General features: G+C 42.9%; 1 pseudogene; it reads right to left on the bottom strand.

Moving 5' to 3' along the window:
* Window positions 1-17197: 17197 nt before the first annotated feature.
* LOC139390206 (uncharacterized) overlaps window positions 17198-20241 on the bottom strand; it is a 70701-nt pseudogene continuing 67657 nt past the window's right edge.

The raw sequence follows: 20241 nt of genomic DNA, 5'->3' as shown, positions 1-20241 counted from the left end.
ACTTACACCTTGTGTATTCTACTATCCTAACTTGCGGCTGGCGGCTTGTGTCCCTAAGCGACCGCTTATGTCGCTTATGCCTGCAGTCGACCCAGGCTCCAGGACAGGAAATAGAAGGGACATCTTAGACTGTCGCACAAAGGATTCTGTGTTCTAGGAGCACTCTGCAAGAGGCAGGCTGAGCCAAACTACAGTGTAGAAAGATGTAGAATACCTTTCATTTCTTTATTTTTCTCTGTCTCTTTTGGAACAAGTTGATGAAGTTCCTGAATCAATCAGTTCTCCAGTAACCAGGCAACAGCCCCAGTATTTTTTTCTCTCTCAGTCTTACTCCCTTTCTCCCTCTCTCTTTCTCCCTCTCTCTGCTCTGTTGTCACTCAGTCGTCAGCGGGCCCGTGTCTGACAGTGACTGCATTGTTCTCTCCATTTGTCACTGCTCTCCTTTTGGTCAGACAGCCGCCCCGGTCATAATTGGTGGAAATGTTACCAGCATCTGGGTCTGGTGAGCATCTCCAACGACAGCGGTTGTCCAGGCGGCCGACGTTGGCTACTACGCTGGAGTACCTGCCACTCAGCATTACCAGTGGCACGCCCAGAAGAGACAAGGCATTTCACGCTTCCAAGAAATGAGGCCGTTTGAGAGCAACATTTGATAATATGCTTATTTCACCTCCCCCACAACCCCCTCCACCACTAACCCCGACCCTCAGGGAAGGAAAGTAAAGGGGGTGGAGAATTTTTAATAGCACTTTGGGACAGGGCTGGAGAATGAATCTCTCGACAGCGCAACGTGTCATAATGTCATTTTTATAATGCCATTTTATATTTCTTTCTACTGTAAAATCACTGCCTCTATAATGACAGAAGACATGGGATTCTCGTTTGCATTGAAAAGAGAGGGAGGATAAATCAAATCAACTTGTATTGGTCACATACACATATTTAGCAGATGTTATTGCGGGTGTAGCAAAATGCTTGTGTTCCTAGCTCCAACAGTGCAGTAGTATCTAACTATTCACAACAATACACACAAATCTAAAAGTAAAATAATGGTATTAAGAAATATATAAATATTAGATTGCTCAATGTCGGAGTGGCATTGACTAAAAAACAGTCGAATAGAATACAGTATATACATTTGAGATGAGTAAAGCAGTGTGTAAACATTAAAGTGACTAGCGTTCCATTTTTAAAGTGGCCAGTGATTCCAAGTTCATGTATAAAGCGCAGCAGCCTCTAAGGTGCAGGGTTGAGTAACCGGGTGGAAGCCGGCTAGTGATGGCCATTTAACAGTCTGAAGGCCTTGAGATAGAAGTTGTTTTTCAGTCTCTCTGTCCCAACTTTGATTCACCTGTACTGACCTCGCCTTCTGGATGATAGCGGGGTCAACAGGCCATGGATCGGGTGGTTGATGTCCTTTTTCGCCTTTCTCTTACATTGGGTGCTGTAAGTGTCCTGGAGGGCAGGTAGTTTGCCCCCGGTGATGCGTTGGGCAGACCGCACCACCCTCTGGAGAGCACTGGTGTTGCGGGCGGTGCAGTTGTCATACCTGGCTGTGATATAGCCCGACAGGATGCTCTCAATTGTCCCGAGGTTCATCTATGGGGACTCTTACTCCCTTTCTTTCAACCCTTTCTCTGCCTCCCTCTCCTCTATTTCCCCACTCTCTTTCCCCTCATGACCATTTCCAATCCACTGGTGCGGTGGCAGTTCTCTGCCGGCATGAAATCCTGAACACTAATCTGCGTTTGTAGAGGTACCAACACCGTCCATGGAGCTATGGCTGTCAGGCAAGGGATAGTAATATTATAGATAGCCTTGGTTATATACCACCTATTAATATACCGTGTTTTCAACTTACTTGTGTTGATCAGAAACATCTGGATAGGTGTAAGCAATAGGGTGTATGCACTTTGAAGTAAATCTCTGCTCAGAAAGCCCTTACAGAAAGCCTTTAAATTGCTGAAATAAGTAAAACAACCCAATGATGAGAGTATAGTCAGAAGAACTGATACCTGACACGGAAATGGTGGCGTAACAGGAAGATTGGAATACCATGAACCAAGAGTTTTAGGTCAAATCCCAGGTGAGGGAGGACATGTTGAATGAAAATTACTGTACAAATGATATGCACAATGTGTGTAAAATATGTAGATTAAAAACACTTTATTAAGATGTGTGTGTGTGTCCTTAACTTTGCCTACAGACAAAGAGCTGTGAATGTGTCAGTGGTTTACCAATCATGGCCTTGATTGGAAAAGAAACAAGGCTTGATGTGGGGGGAGAACGTTTCTTTGGAATCTCCTGACCACTGATACACAGAAATCCCACTTGGCACAGATGACAATTCAACATCTATTCCATGTTGGTTCCATGTCATTTTATTGAAAGTATGTGTATAAACAACATTGATTCAACCAGTCTTTGACAATTCACTGTTATCCACACTGTGAAGTAGGATAATCACTTGGATAATCACTTGGATAATCACTTACTGAAGTAGTACGTGACGTATCAAGACGCCAACTCCAAGCCTTGACCAAAATAAAATGACATGGCAGACAATTTATCTCGCCTCAGATCCGTAACCAGTAGTAAATACATTTCAATTAAGGTTATTTTAAAAGGTAAAACTAATCTAACATTCCCGCACTCCAATAACATTGTCGCTGAGGTGGACTTGCTAGCCAGCTACAGGATTTGAGTTCTCAGCCATTTTCTAAACATAGCTAGCTGTACTCAGAGCTTGCCATTATGCAGCTGGTTAGCCTGCTATGATTACACCATGATCAACAACTGCTGACTCGTTCGATTTCAGACAAATACGGTATGTTCAACTTGTAACAGTCCACATTTCAGAGGATAACTGACTAAAATCAAAGACAATCTACTATATTGACTAGAGGTGTCACCTCTTCTTCTAAGCTGAAATGTAGCTAGCTAGCTATCATACTTGTCTACTGGCCAATAGTAACCAACCATGAACAGAGTATTTTTAGGCTACTACAGGAACCATAGGCTGCTACAGGAACTAGAGTGCCACTGAATTTAGTAACAATAGCAATGTTCTGCAATATTATCAATCACATATGCATCTTGAGACAAACAACTCTCTAAAACTTGATTTTCCTTGTTTTCTATGTCAATCTATGGATGGAGGTAATTAGGTGTACATTCCATGTTATGTTTTCAACTTGGTTTAAAATGCAGAAACAAAAAAAAATCATTTTAAGGACACTTGATCTTACAAGCATTTCGCTACACCCACAATAACATCTGCTAATCACATGTATTTGACCAATCCAATTTGATTTGGTCCCTCCTCTTGTTACTGCCTCATAGTGTTCACCCGTGATGTTCTTCTGATTTAGGGCAATAACAAAACATACATTGTAGTGTCAGTTGACTCAAATGATTTTTAAAACTATTGCTTAACTTGGTTAGCTAACTAACAAAGCACACAGTAATTGGTGAGTCAGCTGGCTAATTTGACTAACACCAACGCAACTAAGCTACCTACAAAGCACAGCTAGCTAAACCATAATTAGCTAGTGCTAGCGAGGCTAGCTAGCTATGTTAGCTAACACACATATACTGCATGGCTGAAGTTCAACAGCTAGCATCACGTCTAGCAAACTATAATGTTAGAAATGTAAATAAAACCAGTCAAATTACAAATATATGTATTAGCACCTAATTGGTGATTGTAAATTCGTATCTAGCTGTCTTGACTTGACAACTTGTGGTGGCAACTCTTGGTTGCTGCAGCATGTGGTGAGCTGAGATCTAATGAGAGTCCTCTCGCCATGGCCAGTGAATGCTCTGGCCGTGGCTGCATGATGTCAGTAAGTGGATTGGGGGAACTATTTTTTGTAGCCTAGTGAAATGGCAACAGTCAGTCATTTGGCCTCATGGTTTCTGACACTGCTGAAGTGTGCGGTAATTCCCTGGCAATGCACAGTCTGTCATGTGTGAATGCTTACATGTTCTGAGAACATGGCAGCCATGTTTTGTGCATATTTGGTGTGACGTTGGTTGGATGTTCTCCTAACATTCAGAAAACTTTACAACTGAATGTTCTTGCAACATCCCATGAAACTTGTCTAGAACATTAATATTGGACATTCTGAGAACATGGTTACCACATTCTGGGTAACTTCTGTTTGTCATTAAGGGAATGTTCCCCTAATGCAAAAACATGCTAAATACACCACATGAACAAAAGTATATGGACACCTGCTTGTCGAACATCTCATTCCAAAATCATGGGCATTAATATGGAGTTGATCCCCCTTTTGCTACTACAACAGCTTCCACTCTTCTGGGAAGGCTTTCCACTAGATGTTGGAACTTTGCTGCAGGGGACTTGCTTCCATTCAGCCACAAGAGCATTAGTGAAGTCGGGCACTGATGTTGGGGGATTAGGTCTGACTCGCAGTCGGCGTTCCAATTCATCCCAAAGGTATTACATGGGGTTGAGATCAGGGCTCTGTGCAAGCCAGTTAAATTCTTCCACAACGATCTCGACTAAACATTTCTCTATGGACTTCGCGTTGTGCACAGGGGCATTGTCATGCTGAAACAGGAAAGGCCTGTCCCCAAACTGTTGCACAGAAAGTTGGAAGCACAGAATCATCTAGAATGTGATTGTATGCTGTAGCATTAAGATTTCCCTTCACTGGAACTAAGGAGCCCAAACCATGTAAAACAGCCCAGACCATTATTCCTCCTCCACCGAACTTTACAGTTGACACCATGCATTATGGCAGGTAGCATTCTCCTGGTATCCGCCAATCCCAGGTTTGTCCATCGGACTGCCAGATGGTGAAGCGTGATTCATCACTCCAAGGAACATGTTTACACTTCTCAAAAGTCCAATGGCGGCTTAGCTTTACACCACTCCAGCCGACGCTTGGCATTGCGCATGGTGATCTTAGGATGCTAGGTGATGGAAACCCATTTCATGAAGCTCCCGATAAACAGTTGCTGAAGTTGCTTCCAGAGGCAGTTTGGAACTCAGTAGTGAGTGTTGCAACCTAGGACAGAATAATTTTACGTGCTTTAGCACTCAGCTTGTGTGGCCTACCAATTCGCGGCTGAGCCGTTATTGCTCCTAGACTTTTCCACTTCACAATAACAGCACTTACAGTTGAACTGTGCAGCTCTAGCAGGGCAGACATTTAACGAACTGACTTGTTGGAAAGGTGGCATCCTATGACGCTGCCACATTAAAAGTCACTGGACTCTGGCTGTGTGCTCTATTTTATACACCTGTCACAGGTACTCACAAGACCAACGAAGATGGGATCAATAACCGACAAGACAATGGTGAACAGGCACATACAGTATACAGCATACAATTACTAATCAGGGGAATTGGAATCAGGTGTGCTTCCGCCGAAGTTGGTCCCTCTCCTTGTTCGGGCGGCATTCGGTGGTCGAAGTCACCGGCTTTCTAGTCACCACCGATCCAAGTTTCATTTTGTTTTGTCTTCATTATACACACTTGGTTTCCATTCCATAATCCCTTTCTGTTTTGTGCGTGGTTGTCGTTTTCATGTGGTTACATTATTTTGTGTTCTGGATATTTGTGTTTTTCCTTGTTGGAACATTGCTTAATTTTGGAGTAAATTCTCTGCTTATTACTCATACCTGTGTCCTGCGCCTGACTCCGCCTTATCCATTCACCTAATCGTTGACAGATGTCTAGAGGCCGGTGACGTAGACCTCTGGGAACTGGTGCATGGAAAGAGCAGCAGTACCGGGGGAATCCGTGACGGTGACAGAAAAGGCATAGGGACCAAGACCAAAACCAACGCATATACAAAAACACAGGAATGTAATCCGAACAAAAGAGCAAGGTTAAACCTCTAATAAATACACGGGACGAGACCCATAAACAGTGAATGGGACGAGACACTTAATAACAATTGCACAATACTACACAGGACGAGATCCGTAATAGTGAGTACACAATACACGCAGCACGAAAGCCTAAACAAAGAACAGAACAAGACCACCGGACATGGGAACAATAACTGACAAGACAATGGTAAACACAGGGCACATATATATAATTACTTATCAGGGCAATTGGAATCAGGTGTGCGTAATGAAAATTCAAAAATCATTCTCTCTACCAAGAATTTTTAGCTGGGGTGCATCCTGTGATTGTTCTGTGTCCACATTCTTATTGTGTCCACATTTTTAGTGTAGATGTATGAACAGAAGATGCGTTGTGATTGAAATATTCCACTAAAGCATGATCTGAGTTGCAATTTGGCATTATTAAACCAGATCTACACCTGGAGAAAGGCCCTGGCTTTCTGATAAGGGTTACATTACATTTGATACACCAGTTAGTTTGATTTGATTAAATATGAAATTCTAATTTATCTTTCCCAGCTGCAAAATAATTTTTGCATTTTAGTCAAAACCACTTGGCTCATTCTGTGCAGAACATTCAGTGACTGTCTACTCTCCACTTGTGCAGCATATGTTTTGAAGACGTATCAAAATCTAATTACGGGACATTATGCATAATCTTTCGTCACTTCTACTGTATATCAACGTATTCATTGAATTGAACATAAATACTGCATACTGTACATGTGCGATCAGTGTTCACCTAAACAGAAACTGGATGGACAGACTGGAGGGTGAATGATGTCCATCAGTTCAGGATGCCTTTTAAATACACACATCACATAATATTTGCTGCTATTTCATATCCTTGCATGAGCAAACACACAGGTGGTCAGGGGAAGGAGGGGGCCACCCGGTCCGAGGGCATCATATTCAAACTGTGGCTGCTCTCGGCTCCTGACTGTCCATGGCCTCAATGGGGCCTGCCTGCCTCTCCCAAACGGATGAATACAGGTATTCAGTCCAGGAATCCAGCAGCCACCGAAATATCCAGTCCAAACAGACATGGTGGCTCTTCTAGGTAAATACAGAGTTGTGCCAAAAACACAGCCCTGACCGGCAGAGGCCTCTACGAGTCTAGTGTTCAGTCTATTTCTGGTTCCGGCTTTGTTACCCGAATAACGAAAATGAGTACATTTCTGTTTCACAACACTCTCATCCTTTATTAAATTGAAGTGAATATTGCCTGTAATAAACATTCAAAGCTGTGTTGGCACTTTGTTTCTGTGCAGAGAAACCGGAAATCAACTCTGAATTACAGACACTACATTATGCTAATCATTTTGGATGCTAGTAGAGGGACTTCACCTCTATAAGTGATAATTTGTCCAAATTATTGATCCAGATTTACTGGCCTCCATAAATCAGGAGACTGGAGAAGGCTTCATGTTTTGAGATATTCTTGGCAGAGACAAAGGGCAAACATGAGGCTTTGGAGAGAGCAAACAGTCCATGAGAAAACAAACCCCGACCACAGCCAGCGAAAACAAACACAACCACATGCATGCAGCCCTCCCTCCTTCCGCATCAGGCTCGCATAATCTCTATGCATTCAATTACTCTCTTTTTGTTTGTTTGCATGGGGGGTTGGAAGGAAATTATGTGAAATAATTTGTTACAGTAAGTGGTTTTACGAGTATTCAGTCATTACTGGGTATGTCATAGTTTACCTAGTTTGATTCCCACCATTACTTCAAATGTATCCGTTTTGTTTACTTATGATTAAAGATATAGTATAAATGGGTTTTAATTCAATGTGACGGGAAGGAATAAAGCTGTGGTCTGATTCCCCCCCTGTACTGTAGCCCAGGCAGAGGTGGGTACGAATCCAGCATCTGATTGGTTCAGGGTTTTGCTCGGCCTTGTCCCACTGTACTATTATAAAGCAGTGTGGACTGGTATGTTGGACAGGGTGGCAGCAGCAGTGCAGCAATGCTGCTGATAGCGTAACTACAGGCAGTACCGTAGGTCTCTCTGGGGGATAGGCAGCTCTGGTGAGACCCACTGGCGAGACCCACGTTTCTCACATTACCACAACGACTCGTTATCAGAAAGAGACACCACTGTTCAACTTCTGAAATAGTGGGGCCAACTTGTAGACAGGGCAAGGAGACGGGAGAAACCAAAGTGCTTGTGTCTATGATTGGTTGGATAACTGCATTAGAGAGTCAGACACAGCTATTGGCAATGATAGCGGTCAATCACAGTACGACTCATTGTTGATTGCTCTGTGTCGTATTTCAATGTTTTAGTAAGTCGATATTTATGTTGACCTAAATGATAACACTTGAAAGCAAATTAAGAATGCAATCAATGGATTTGAAAAAAATCACACAGTTTAATATTATTCTTTATAATCAGTTGATATTTAGCTTGTGTGAAGGCAGAATGAAGTGCAAACAGATATCAACAACTATTACTAACCTTTTACATTAAGTATGACTGGTATCTTTATGCAGGAGCCACATGTAGTCTGGGTAGAGAGAGTGGTCCATAGGCTTTCACATTTATTGAACATAATTGGCACTTAACGTCTTCAATTATTTATTATTGTGAAATCTGACAGTGCTGCTCAGAAGCAAATTGGGATCATCTTCCATGACCACCAAGGATTTGCAGATTGGAGGCAGAACTAAGTTTATTTCCTCTGCTCTACTTTTATCCTTGCAAACGAAGCGTTTAAAAGGATCACCCGTGACAGATAACCGCGTTACTGTACAGACGAATAACGTCGCTGCTCTTAAGATCCTGAATTTGCCTGGGTTTTTCTCTCTTGCTCTCACCCAGTCTAATTGTGCAGAAGATCCCGTGGGTTTTAATGTTTGACACAGCGAAACGCTCTTAAATCCTTCACACTGCTCCCTCCCTTATGAGGCTGTGTATCTTAAGAGCAAAAAAAAGGATGTATGTCTAATTCGCAAATTTATCACTTCGCAAAATGATGCATTAAATGAGAGGGGACACGCTCCAATTCGAAATGCTGACATTAGAAAAGAAGTTCTGATTTTGAAAATGGGTTTGGATGGGCACCCCGAATTCCCCACCTACCCACCCGCCCACATCCCCTCGGTTAAACTCACTTGTGCACTCTCTTTCTTCTTCATCTCTCAGTTATTATATCTCTGTCTTTCTCTCTCTTTTTCCTCTCTCTCTGTGGCATTGGTAGTGCCTATTGGACTAGGATGTATGCTCTGTACTCTATGCTTTGTGTGTGTGTTTTACAATGTATGTCTTTCTGCTGACAATCTTCAGGCTCATGTGAATGCCTGTTTATATGCCTGCTTGTTTAATTTCGTGGACAAGGCCAAATTAGTATCCTCTTATGGATTGTGTGCTCTTCAGAAGCCCTGGTTAGATTATCTTCTCGATTCTGCTAACCTTGAGAGACTAAGCACCATTATCAGGAGTACCTACTTAAGTCCATAAATCCATCATTGATTGTGAGCAGTACCGCTAATGAACCCTGAGGCGCACCACAGAGAGAGAATCTTCCCTCTTCTTCTTCTCTTGCTTTTCCAGACTATTCTCTCTCTGAGAAGGGTGTTCCCCAGCTGGCCTTGTCCCTCAAATTACTCCTCCATCATTTGCTCCACATGTAAACCTCTATACAGACAGAGGAGCCCTTCACATCCCCACTTAGACACCGGAAGGAAAACCTTGGTAACTCGTGGACAGAACAAAGAGGAATATTGGCCGGCCCACTGTTTAAATTTTGCTCCCTCTCACTGTACTAGACAAGGACTGTTCTTATTTAGAAGACAAAGTACCATTGACTTACAGTATATTCCATTTAAATTACTAATTTCTCAACTGGTCAATTTCCTGTATGACTGTGCTTCAAAACAGACTGAATTGGTTTTGTATTTGCTTGAGAGTGTGAATAAGACATACTGTAAAGTCAGTCACAGGGATGGGGTGGTCCTTTTCTCTGGGACTGAAACCAAAAATGAGGCATTTGAATGAAACTCAACTGGTAGTGTTGCAACAAACTTGGTCTGTAAGGCCTACCTGTCAAGAAACAAGTTAAAGACCAGTGTAAAACAAGTTAATGTCTGCCCACAAACCAGGATTCCATAGAGACGTTCAAAGGGTCGAGAACTGAATCGATGACAACCCCGTCCGCACATCTGGAGCTGAGGGGAAAACACACAGCACAATAAAAGCAGCACATTAAAAAGGTTCCTCTTTGACACTGTTAATGGCAGTAAGTCCACTGGTGAATTCATGAGGGGAAATATTACAAGTATCAAAATCTGTTGAAAGGTTATTTTGCAATTTCAAAGCGCTACTCTGAATAACAGAAACAGAAAGTTAGAAGTGGTACCCTCGCCATTCTTTGATAAACACACCTAACCGTATCACTCTCTGTATCTAAAAGTAGGAGAGAAACACTGTGGCCACCTAAACCGTCTGTACAAGTCACAGCCCTGGAAAACTGCCATCTTATTTTTGTACACTGACCTTCTCTGCCAGATCAAAATAGCCAGACCAGTATGAACTTCAGAAGCTGATACATGGTCATTTATTGTTGCCCAGTAGCTTGAGAGACATGACAGCAATGTCTCTGGCCCAAACTAGATCTGGCTGGTTTAAACATAACCAAGTAAACATGTTTGATGTTGTAATAGGAATTATTTGAAGGAGTTACACAATCATAACATGGGGACTGTTGATTATATCTAGTGTCAATCACACTATTTGATGTTGCATAACATCACGGTGTACATTTGTATTTAGTAGGATTGCAAAGGGAGGGTGTATTACTGGTAACTTTCTAAGTTTACCAGTAAACTACCAGAATTTCGGTAACTTTTAAGACATCTAGTGGCCCTTTAGCGTACTTCAGATTGTCATAGGTCTGTGAATATTTGTGGGCTGCTGTGTGGCCTTATCACATGTAAAATATATTACATAACTGAATAATGTGATTAAAAAATATATATATATGACAAACCTGTAAAACATTATCTTAAATATAAACCATCATCTTAATAAATACCATTGGTGTTTAATATGAGCATGAAATTATTGTGGACTGCAGGAAAAGGAGGACAGAGCACAACCCGATTCTCATCGACGGGGCTATAGTGGAGCAGGTTGAGAGCTTCAAGTTCCTTGGCGTCCACATCAGCAACATACTAACATGGTCCGAGCACACCAAGACAGCCATGAAGAGGGCACGACAAAACCTATTCCCCCTCAAGAGACTGAACAAATTTGGCATGGGTCCTCAGATCCTCAAAAGGTTTTACAGCTGCACTATCGAGAGCATCCTGACGGGTTGCATCACTGCCTGGTATGGCAGCTGCTCAGCCTCCGACCGCAAGGCACTACAGACGGTAGTGCGTACGGGCCCAGTACATCACTGTGGCCAAGCTTCCTGTCATCCAGGACCTCTCCACCAAGCAGTGTCAGAGGAGTTCCACAGGGATGCTGGCCCATATTCACTCCAATGCTTCCCTCAGTTCCCTCAGTCGTGTCAAGTTGGCTGGATGTCGTTTGGGTGGTGGACCATTCTTGATAAACACAGGAAACTGTTCACCCTCTGAATGGCACACATAGATAATCCATGTCTCAATTGTGTCAAGGCTTAAAAGTATTTTTTTAACCTGTCTCCTCCCCTACACTGACTGAAGGGGATTTAACAAGTGACATCAATAAGGGATCATAGCTTTCACCTGGATTCACCTGGTCAGTCTACAGTATGTTATGGAACGAGCAGGTGTTCTTAATATTTTGTATAGTCAGTGTAGACGCAGATATAAAAAAAATTATACTATACATGAATACATTTTTGTTTGTTGTTCAAGTATAAATGACCAAAGTTACAATAGACTGCCATAAATGATATGTTAATTACCCAAATTACTGAATGTTCTGGTATTTAGTGCTAAATTCCAATGGTTAATATAAACATACTCTGTTTTCACGGGATCATGCCTCTCTCTGGATATACTGTCCCAGTCCATAAAGCCAGCTGGGTTCTCAGTACATCGCGCAGACAGAAATAAAGAACTCTAATGGAAGAAGAAAAGCTGTGATGTATGTTTTATGATAAGCTACTCATGGTGTGATTGTGATAACGTACAGAAATACCTCACAATCACAACCTAGAATACGTCACAATCAAATGCCAAACTTATTACCTCCCAAGACAAATCTATTTGGCTATAGTTACAGCCGTGTATATTCCCCCTCAAGCCGATACTACGACGGCCCTCAAGGAACTACACTGGACTTTGTGCAAACTTGAAACCACATATCCTGAGGATGCATTTATTGTAGCTGGGGATTTCAACAAATAACATTTTAAAGAAAATACTACCGAAGTTATATCAACACCTTGACTGTAGTACTCACGCTGCTAAAACACTTGATCACTGTACTCGCCCTTCCGGGATGGCTACAAGGCCCTCCCCCGACCTCCTTTTGGCAAATCAGATCACGATTCCATTTTGCTCCTCCCTTTCAACACTGGTCTGACTTGTGGATTCAACAATTCAATAGCTCAGACACAAGACGTACAGTTGAAGTCATAAGTTTACATACAGTTCGGTTGGAGTCATTAAAACTCATTTTTCAACCACTCTACAAATTTCTTGTTAACAAACTATAGTTTTAGCAGGTCGGTAAGGACATCTAATTTTTGCAGGACACAAGTCATTATTCCAAACAATTGTTTACAGACAGATTATTTCACTTATAATTCACTGTATCACAAAACTAGTGGGTCAGCAGTTTACATGCACTAAGTTGACTGTGCCTTTAAACAGCTTGGAAAATTCCAGAAAATTATGTCATGGCTTTAGAAGCTTAGGCTAATTGACATAATTTGAGTCAATTGGAGGTTTACCTGTGGATGTATTTCAAGGCATACCTCCAAACAATGCCTCTTTGCTTGACATCATGGGAAAATTAAAAGAAATCCGGCAAGACCTCAGAAAAATAATTGTAGACCTCCACAAGTCTGGTTCATCCTTGGGAGCAAATTCCAAATGCCTGAATGTACCTAGTTAATCTGTACAAACAATAGTACGCAAGTATAAACACAATGGTACCACGCAGCCGTCATACCGCTCAGGAAGGAGACGCGTTTTGTCTCCTAGAGATGAACGTACTCTATGTAAACTTCCAACTAATACCTTTTTTGCACTTTTTGTTAGAACCTCTAAGTAAGCATTACACTGTAAGATCTAAACCTGTTGTATTCGGCGCACGTGACAGATAAACTTTGATTTGATTTGACTTCAACTGTATGTGGCAGGGTCTACTGACAATCATGGATTACAAATTGAAAACATGTCGCGTCGCGGACATCGACGTCTTGCTTCGAAACAAGCGAAACACCTTCTTCATCCGCTTTGAGGATAACACAGTGGCACCGACATGGCCCGCTCACAAGGACTGTGCCGTCTCATTCTCCATGGCCAATGTGAGTAAGACATTTAAGTGTGTTAATACCGGCACAGACGGCATCCCTAGCCGCATCCTCAGAGCATGCGCAGACCAGCTGGCTGGACTGTTTACGGACATATTCAATCTCCCCCTATCCCAGTCCGCTGTCCCCACTTGCTTCAAGATCTCCACCACTGTTCCTGTACCCAAGAAAGCAAAGGTAACTGAACTAATCTCCCCGTAGCACTCACTTCCATCATCATGAAGTGCTTTGAGAGGCTAGATAATGATCATATCGTCTCTACCTTACCTGACACCCTAAACCCACTTAAATTTGCTTACCGCCCCGATAGATCCACAGACGATGCAATCACCATCGCACTGCACACTGCCCTATCCCATCTGTACAAGAGGAATACCTACGTCAGAATGCTGTTTTTTGGCTATAGCTCAGCCTTCAAAACCATAGTACCCTCCAAGCTCATCATTAAGCTCAGGGCCCTGGGTCTCAACCCCGCCCTGTGCAACTGTTTCCTGGACTTCATGATGGTCCTCCCCAGGTGGTAGGAAACAACACCTCCACTTCACAGATCGTCAACACAGGGTCCCCACAAGGGTGCGTACTCAGCCCCCTCCTGTACTCCCTGTTCACCCAAGACTGCATGGCCATCCACGCCTCCAACTCAATCATCAAGTTTGCAGACGACACAACAGTAGTAGGTGTGATTATCAACAATGACGAGACAGCATTCAGGAACGAGGTGAGGACCCTGGCGGAGCGGTGCCAGGAAAATTACTTTTCCAACAACGTCAACAAAATGAAAGCTGATTGTGGACTTCAGGAAACAGCAGAGGGAGCACGCCCCTATGCTCTTCGACGAGACCACAATAGAGAAAATGGAATGCTTCAAGTTCATCGGCATACGCATCCCTGACAATCTGAAATGGTCCACCCACACTGACAGTGTGGAAAAGAAGGTGCAACAGTGCCTATTCAAACTCAGGAGGAAATTTGGAATGGCCCCTAAGACCCTCACAAACTTTTACAGATGCACAATTAAGAGCATCCTGTCGGGATGTATCACCGCCTGGTATGGCAACTGCACCGCCTTCAACCGCAGGGCTCTCCAGTGGGTGATGCGGTATGCCCAATGCATCACCGGGGGCACACTGCCTGCCCTCCAGGACACCTACAGCACCCAATGTCAGAGGAAGGCCAAAAAGATCATCAAGGACATCAACCACCTGAGACATGGCCTGGTCACCCCACTATCATCCAGAAGGTCAAGGTCAGTACAAGTTCATCAAAGCTGGGACCGAGAGACTGAAAAACAGCTTCTATCACAAGGCCAACAATAGTTAAATAGCCATCACTAGCCAGCTACCACCCGGTTACTCAAACCTGCACCTTAGAGGCCGCTGCACTTTATACATGAACTTGGAATCATTGGCCACTTTAAACACTAGTCACTTTAATAATGTTTACATACTGCTTTACTCATCTCATATGTACATACTGTATTCTATTCTACTGTATATTAGTCAATGCCAATCCGACATTACTCATCCTAATATTTATATATTCCTGAAATCCATTCTTTTACTTTTTAGATTTGTGTATTGTTGTGAATTGTTAGATACTAATGCACTGTTGGAGTTAGGGACAAAAGCACTTCGCTACACTCGGAATAACTGCTAAATATGTGTATATATCTGCTAAATATGTGTATGTGACCAATAAAATTCATTTGATTTGGATACCACCCCAACAGATCCACGGACAGAGGGAACCAACGTGAGAATGTTGTTTATCGACACAGCTTGGCATTTAATACCGTAGTGACCCCCAAGCTTTTACATTACAGCCTTATACTAAAGTTGATTAAAACTTCTTAGGGCCGCAATCCCGTTAACAGGATGATATGACAACAGCCAGTGAAAGTGCAGGGCGCCAAATTCAGAACAACAACAAATCTCATAATTAACATTCCTCAAACATACATGTATTTTCTACCGTTTTAAAGGCAATCTTGTTGTAAATCCCACCACAGTGTCCGATTTCAAATAGGCTTTACAGTGAAATCACCACAAACGATTATGTTAGGTGACCACCAACTCACAGAAAATCCCAGCCACTTTTCCAGCCAAAGAGAGGAGTCACAAAAAGCACAAATAGAGATAAAATGAATCACTAACCTTTGATCTTCATCAGATGACACTCATAGGACTTCATGTTACACAATACATGTATGTTTTGTTTGATAAAGTTCATATTTATATCAAAAAATCTGAGTTTACATTGGCGCGTTACATTCACTAGTTCCAAAAATATCCAGTGATTTTGCATAGCCACATCAATTCAACATAAATACTCATCATAAATGTAGATGAAAATAGAAGTTATACGCATGATATTATAGATATACCTCTCCTTAATGCAACCGCTGTGTCAGATTTCAAAAAAACGTTACGGAAAAAGCAAACCATGCAATAATCTGAGACGGCGCTCAGAAAATAAATACAATTATCCGCCAGAAATCAGAAATCACATTATAAATATTCCTTTACCTTTAATGATCTTCATCAGAATGTACTGCCAGGAATCCTTGTTCCACAATAAATGCTTGATTTGTTCAATAATGTCCATTATTTATGTCCAAGTAGCTACTTTTGTTAGCGCGTTTAGTACAAAAATCCTAACGCTTGTGCAGGTCCATCTGAACGTCGGACGAAAAGTTAAAAAAGTTAAATTACAGCTTGAAGAAACTTGTCAAACTAAGTATATAATCAATCTTTAGGGTGTTGTTATCATAAATCTTCAATAAAGTTCCAACCGGAGAATTCCTTTGTGTGTAGAGAAGCCATGGAACGCAGGTCGCTAATCATGTGATTTCCGCCTGACCAGCCCTTGGCTCTCTGCCAGACACCTGGCTCGTTCAGCTTCCATTTAGCCCCACAACACAGTAGAAGCCTCGTTCAAGTTTCTAAATATGGTTGACATCTAGTGGAAGCCCTAAGAAGTGCATCCATATCCCACTGTGAATTCATTAGGGGCTGGGTTGAAAATCGAACAACCTCAGATTTCTCACTTCCTGTTTGGATTTCTTCTCAGGTTTTTGCCTGCCATATGAGCTCTGTTATACTCGCAGACATCATTCAAACAGTTTTAGAAACTTCAGAGTGTTTTCTATCCAATACTAATAATAATATGCATATATTAGCAACTGGGACTGAGGAGCAGGCCGTTTACTCTGGGCACCTCTGGGCACTTTTCATCCAAGCTACTCAATACTGCCCCTGCAGCCATAAGAAGTTAAATAGCTTTTTACCCACATCAATCTACACAAAATACCCTATAATGACAATAGAACATATATTTTAAAAAATATTTGCAGATAAATCTTTGCAGTTTTTTATTTAAAAAACTGAAATATCACATTTACATAAGTATTCAGAAGCTTTACTAAGTAATTTGTTGAAGCGCCTTTGGCAGCAATTACAGCCTTGAGTCTTTTTGGAGATGATGCTACAAGCCTGGCACACTTGTATTTGGGGAGTTTCTCCCATTCTTCTCTGCAGATCCTCTCAAGCTCTATCAGGATGGATGGGGAGCATTGCTGCACAGCTATTTTCAGGTCTCTCCAGAGATGTTGGATTGGGTTCAAGTATGGGCTCTGGCTGGGCCACTCAAGGACATTCAGAGACTTGTCCTGATGCCACTCCTGTGTTTTCTTGGCTGTGTGCTTAGGGTTGTTGTCCTGTTGTTTGAAGGTGAACCTTCACCCCAGTCTGAAGTCCTGAGCACTCTGGAGCAGGTCTTCTTTAAAGATCTCTCTGTACTTTCTCTGTTCATCTTTCCCTCGATCTGACTAGTCTCCCAGTCCCTGCCGCTGAAAAACATCCAAACAGCATGATGCTGCAACCACCATGCTTCACCGTAGGGATGGTGCCAGGTTTCCTTCAGATGTGACGCTTGGCATTCAGGCGAAAGAGTTCAATCTCGGTTTCATAAGACCAGAGAATCTTGTTTCCTTTAGGTGCTTTTTGGCAAACTCCAAGAGGGCTGTCATATGCCTTTTACTGAAGAGTGGCTTTCATCTGCCACTCTACCTTAAAGTCCTGATTGGTGGAGTGCTACAGAGATGGTTGCCCTCCGGGAAGGTTCTCCCATCTCCACAGAGGAACTCTGGAGCTCTGTCCGAGTGACCATCGGATTCTTGGTCACCTCCCTGACCAAGGCTCTTCTCCCCCGATTGCTCAGTTTGGCTGGACTATCAGCTCTATAAAGAGTCTTGAAGGTTCCAAAGTTCTTCCATTTAACAATGATGGAGGCCACTGTGTTCTTGGGGAGCTTCAATGCCGCTGAAATGTTTTGCTAACCTTCCCAGATCTGTGCCTCGACACAATCCTGCCTCAGACAATTCCTTCGACCTCATGGCTTGTTTTTTGCTCTGACATGCACTGTCATCGGTGGGACCTTATATAGACAGGTGTGTGCCTTTCCAAATCATGTCCAATCATTTTAATTTACAACAGGTGGACTCCAATCAAGTCGTAGTAACATCTCATGGAAAGTCAATGGAAACAGGATGCACCTGAGCTCAATTTAGAGGGTATGAATACATATTTAAATAAGGTATTTCTGATTTTATTTTTAATATATTTTCAAACATTTCTAAAAACCTGTTTTCGCTTTGTCATTATGGGGTGTTGTGTGTAGATTGATGAGGAAAATGTTTTAATGAATCCATTTTAGAAGAAGGCTGTAGCATAACAAACTTTGGAAAAAGGGAAGTGGACTGAATACTTTCCCAATGTCCTGTACATCACCAAGGAACTGAAATGGTCCCACCACACCGATACCGTGGATGCTGAAGAAATTTGGCATGGGCCCTAAGACCCTCAGAAACGTCTACAGATGCACCATTGAGAGCATTCTGTAGGGCAGCATCAATGCCTGGTATGGCAACTGCAGCACCCGCACCCTCCATAGAGTGGTTGCGGTCATTCAAACGCATCACCAGGGCACAATGCCTGCCCTCCGGGACATCCACAGCACCCGGTGTTATGGGTAGGGCAAGAATATCATCAAGGACCTCAGCCCCCGAGCCACAGCCTGTTCAGCCTGCTACCATCTAGCAGACGGCGACAGTACAGGTGTATCAAAGCCGAGACCGAGAGACTGATAAACAACTTCTGTCTCCAGGCCATCAGACTGTTGAACAGTCATCACTAGGTTCATCAGCCTGTACATGGGGCAGCAGTCTCATCAGTTCACCGCCTGCAATCTGCCTGGCACTTTAGACACTATCACTAGGCGGATATCGCCCTGTGCTCTGCCTTGCAACTTAGAGACTGCTGCCCCATGTACAGTACATAGAGACATTGAACACTGGTCACGTTAACAATGTTGACATACTGTTTTACCCACTTTATATGTCACGTCCTGACCTTAGTTCCTTTTTTATGTCTCTGTTTTAGTTTGTTCAGGGTGTGAGTTGGGGTGAGAATTCTATGTTTTGTAGTCTAGGTTTTGTATTTCTATGTGTTTGGCCTGGTATGGTTCCCAATCAGAGGCAGCTGGCAATTGTTGTCTCTGATTGAGAACCATACTTAGGCAGCCTGTTTTCCCACTATGGGTGTGGGTAGTTGTTTTCTGTTTTGTGTCTGCACCAGACAGAACTGTTTCGGTTTCATTTCGGTCTCTTGTTGTTTTTTGTCATTCAGTGTTCTGTTCTATTAAATAATCATGAACACTTACCACGCTGCACTTTGGTCCTCACCTTCTTCCACCAACGTTACATTATATGTATTTACTGTAGCAAGTCATGGCTCATCCTATATAACTACTGCTGTACACACATTTTCTATTCATATACTGTCCATACTGTCTATACAAACCATTTATACATATATATTGTGGACATTGCTCAATCTGATATTGCTCGTTCTGATATTTCATGCATTTTTGTGTCGTGTAATTGTATTGCTAGACATTACTGCACTGTTGGAGCTAGAAACATAAGCATTTTGCTGCGTTTGCAAGAACATCAGCAAATATGTATTTGCGACCAATGCACTTTGATTTTGATCACCTTCTAATGCAGAGTGACCCCTTACTAGTATACCCTATAGATTTGAAGGAATAATAAAGAGCAACTGCTGTGCTTGTAACTTTACCTGGAATCAAGAGATCAACACAATAGAAATCAACACCAAACTGTATGAGACCATAGGGGGTTAGTGAGAGGAAGGGAAAATAGGGAGAAGAGAATTGTAAGGTAAAGACAAAAAGTTGACTAGCTTTCACTTCTCCTACCCCCCCACCCCCATCCCTTTGCCCAAGGGGTGAACAACTGCTCCTGATAGAGAGGCGGGGGGGGGGGGGGTGTTCAGTGTGTTCTCCTCTAGTGCCCCTGGGCATGCTACCTTCTCTCCCAACCCTGGTGATCTCCCACCATTTCAAAAACAGACGCTCTGCACACACACGCTCCCTCTCCACATGTGAACTCACACACACAGCTCTGTGATATCTCTCATCTTCTTATGCTGGGCTCTTTGTAGCCGCAGTGCCTGAGCTCGGCAGCAAACAAAGGGCTAAAAAAAGGAGGAAAGGGAATGAGAGTTGTAAAGGTGGAGGAGAGAGGAACGCTTGCTTGCGTTGTCGAGGCGCTGCCTGTTTTAGAGGAGCGCCGGGTGGTGAGCGTTCGCTAGCAGTTGATTTGGAGGGTCGTCCCCAGCTGTGCGCTGAGACAGGAGCGAGCAGACGTGGCAGAGACCCTAATTAGACGGGCCTAAGTGTGCTGAACTGAGGGAGAACCCCGGAGCGGGAGTGAACGCGACTCAGCCCCCACAAACACAGAGGGAGGAGAGCCCCTGCATTAATTACAACGTTTCACAAACCAAGCAAGACACCTCCAT

The sequence above is a fragment of the Oncorhynchus clarkii genome, chromosome 30, assembly GCF_045791955.1.
Source record: "Oncorhynchus clarkii lewisi isolate Uvic-CL-2024 chromosome 30, UVic_Ocla_1.0, whole genome shotgun sequence".
Classification (NCBI taxonomy): domain Eukaryota; kingdom Metazoa; phylum Chordata; class Actinopteri; order Salmoniformes; family Salmonidae; genus Oncorhynchus; species Oncorhynchus clarkii.
Note: the sequence above shows the minus strand (reverse complement) of the source record. Positions and strands in the feature narration are given on the sequence as shown.